Source organism: Pteropus medius, unplaced genomic scaffold (genome assembly GCF_902729225.1).
Source record: "Pteropus medius unplaced genomic scaffold, Ma_sr-lr_union100, whole genome shotgun sequence".
Classification (NCBI taxonomy): domain Eukaryota; kingdom Metazoa; phylum Chordata; class Mammalia; order Chiroptera; family Pteropodidae; genus Pteropus; species Pteropus medius.
Window position 1 is genome coordinate 12,434,539 of NW_024340699.1, and position 3,577 is coordinate 12,438,115.

Consider the following 3,577-nt stretch of genomic DNA (forward strand, 5'->3'; position numbering starts at 1 on the left):
GCCCGCCCAGGGAGCACAGGGCAGCGCACCTGCTGTCCACACCTGCAACAGTGGGAGCGAGAGGACCTGAAGGGCACTGGGCCGAGAGTCCCGGGTCCTTAGTGCCCTCTGGCACAGGCAGGGACAGAGCAGCTGGTGGCTGCCCGGGGCCCACAAAGAGACAGCGACATGCCCTGGAAATACCATCAGAGACTGGAGATCTGGTTCTCGCCTGCTTGGCACCCATTCCTCGTCTTCGGAACCAGCCTGCTCCTCTTCGGGGAGCCCAAAGCCCTCCAGTCTCACTTCGCTGGGCTGCGGGAGAGGCTGACTCACCCCGCCCCCCAGATGACCTAGATCTAATCCAACAAGTATATCTCAACTCTGGGCCATGGCGATTGGTTCAGGCACAGGGACATGACCCTAAATGGGACCCATGACAGCCAGGAAAGAGTCTCTTCCTTCTGCTGGGCTGATAAAAGGAGATAATGTCACCAGCATCTCGCACCACGAGGGCAGAGCTGGTCTGAGAAGGGAGCCAATGTTGGGGAGGAGGCCAGCAAGGGGCAAACAGCAGGCTCCCTGGGTCCAGCCAGTCCCGAAGGAGAAGCCATTGGACCTGCATCCACCAATACATTCCCCTTTCCACTGAGATAATTGTTTTTGTTTGTTTGTTTGTTTGTCACTGGCGCCTGAAGTAGTCATGGTGAGAATCGCTGAAGAAGCTGCTTGGGGTAAGAGTGAGACCCCCAGGCCAAGCCGAGTGATGCCCGGTTGCTAAGCCGCCTGCTGCGAGAGGGGCCAGGCTCACTGCACAGTCCCGCTTCTGCTGGGCTGCTTATGCGCGTTGGGGCCAGAACGGAAGTGGCAGAGCAGCGGACGGGCTGCCACCAGATCCCCCTTCTCACCTTCCCCCGTGCAGCGCCCAGCCTCACCTCTAAGTGAATGCTGACCAAGTATTTAGAAAATATTGATTTGAAAGGACCCAAAATATTAGCCTGCTTAAACGACCCACCTGTCTCCAGCTATAAAGTCTGGGGACCTTGGACAAATCCCGCCCCCTCTCAAGGCCTCGGTTTTCTTATCGGTCAAGTGGGGACTCCCGTTTGCATCCTGCTGGTGCGGGAAGGGACACGTGAAGGGGCAGGACTTGACCGACCTGCCCTGGGGAAGGGCCAGGAAGCACGTGGACCCCCTCCTTCCTTCTTGGGGGTCACCATCTTCCATTTTCAAATAAGCAAAGCTTTTCAGCTGGAAGATATATTTTTCTTCCTTTAAAAATGGATCTGTCCTCGCTTCTTAAAGACACAAACTGAAATGTTTATACACGAAGTGCTACATTGTCTCGGATTTGCTTCAAGATCATGTGGAAGACAGAGAGCAGGTAGAGCTATAGAGCAAACAAGACTGGCCAGGAGCTCTTGAAACTGGGGTGATGGATGCGCGAGGGTTAATTGTACTATTTCTCGACTTCTGTAGCGGTTTGAAATGCCTGTGATAAAACGTGAAGAAAATAAGCCCCTGGCCTGCCACGAGCAAGGGCTGCTCCGCCGGGCTCCCGCGCACTCCGTGCGGAGTGGGAGGAGGTGAAAAGCCATCCGGGGTCACCCGCCCGTCCCTGGAGCTTTGCGCGTCCCGTGCTGTCTGTCCTCCCGCATCTCAAGCGCGTTGGCAGGCGTCGCGCCCCTGACTCGCGGGGAGGCCAGAGCGTGAGGCAGGGAGACTGGACCGCGACGATGACAGAGGGGTCACAGAGGCCCCCGCACGCCTGGCCGGGGTCCCCCATGGCCAAGCTCCGGTCCCAAGGGCAACGCGGAAACCAGAGCCGCCAGATCTGCCGTGGCGGGGGCTGGAAACATCTCCGCGGCGACGAAGGAGGCCTCGCGGAGGCTCGGGCAAGGCCTAAGAGCCCGTGGCCTTGGCCTTAAACCGGGGGACAGCGATTTAAAGGAAACGAAGGAATATATAGCATGGTGGGCACGTGACGGGGACGGCGAGGCGAAGCAGGTGGCCCTCGAGCCCGAAGAGCAGGGCCGTGACTTGGTCCTGTGGCTCCCAAGCTGGAGACCCTGGACAAGTCGCTTCGGCTCCCGACATGAGGGTGACCGAAGGCGCACGCGGGCTGCGGGGGGGAGGGGAGCGGAGGCACGTGCCGCGCAGTGCGGCTTGTCCCACATCCTCCCCCCGCCCCGCCCCGCTCCCCGCAATTCAGGAAGGAGCCACTTAAATGGAACCATAATTGGCATGCAGCCAGCAGAGGCTAATTAAGAATTTATTTTTTGCTCCTTGATTAAATGACAATTTAAAGTCTGCTTTCTCATTTTCTTGTTCGGCTACACTTCGCCCCCTGGGGTCCTGGGCACGGTGAGGGGGCCCCAGTGAAACCTACTGGGGTAGGTCCCCTCCAGAGCCAACAGCCACGTGCAGCGTGCTCTCACCCCCCAGAGAGGATGACACTCACACTCGCCCCTCTCCTGGTCCACGCCCCCCGGGGAATGGAACCCCACCCATTCCTCACCTCTCCCCATACCATGGTGGCCGAGGCTGCTGGCTCCACCCGCCCCTGCCTCCCTCCACACCACCTCCCGACGCCAGGGCCCTTTCACCTGGAGCATCTATGGGGTTCACCTGTTCTCTCCCAGCCCTCCGCCTCCCTCCACATGAAAGCCTGAGTTTTTCTAAATATAAACCAGAATAGTTAAAATATTAATCAAAGCCTCCAACGGCCTTTGTCCTGGGCTTAGAATAGAAATAGCCCTTTTCCCAGCAGCCTGCTTCCTCCGGCCCTGCCCCTCCCCCCTCATCCCACCCGTGGGTCCATCTCCCCGCCCCTCACTTGGGCCTCTTTCTGCCTCCTGAACACACATGCTGAGCTTTTCCTACCTCTGAGGCCTTTCTATCCTCCCAAAGCTGCCTCCTTCTCTTTCCTCAGGTATCACCTCGAATGTCACCTCTTCGGAGAAGCTCTGCCTGACACCCCATCCTCAGCAGCCCTCTCACGGCCCCTCAGTGACCCCCCTGAGAACTCGTTACACAAACGAGCGCCGGCCCCTGAGAACCGGCTCTGGGGCATTTCTGCACAGCAGGCTGAGACCGGTTGGCACAGAAGCCTGCCAGCGCCAAACTCGAATTTTACACATCCACTTATTTTAAAAATAGCCCAAGCAAACAGATTTTTAGTCACTTAAGGCCTGCCTGCTTTGCATACTCCACAAAGCTACACCAACACCAGCTGACCATTGATAAGATAGCTAGGGCCTGTGGTTCTTAAACCCCAAGCTGCTACCAGTGCTTAGGGTTCTCCGGCCCAGAGGCCTCTGCCAGGCTGCTGGGGGACACCACCGGGGACACCTAAGCCTCGTCCTTGGTCCCCCTCTCCCCAAGGAGTCCCCTTCTGGATGTGGGAATCCTCACCATAAGCCTCGGGACAGACTCCCGCTATGAGGGACTTCTCCTCCTATGTGACCTGGTCCGACACCCCCCGACAGAGCCTGTGTGTCACTACCTCTCGTGGTCATACCTCCCTCCTTGACGAGCCCTAAATCCCTTGAACCACCTACACTCTTATCAACTACCCTGTTCTGTTTTTCCCATAATA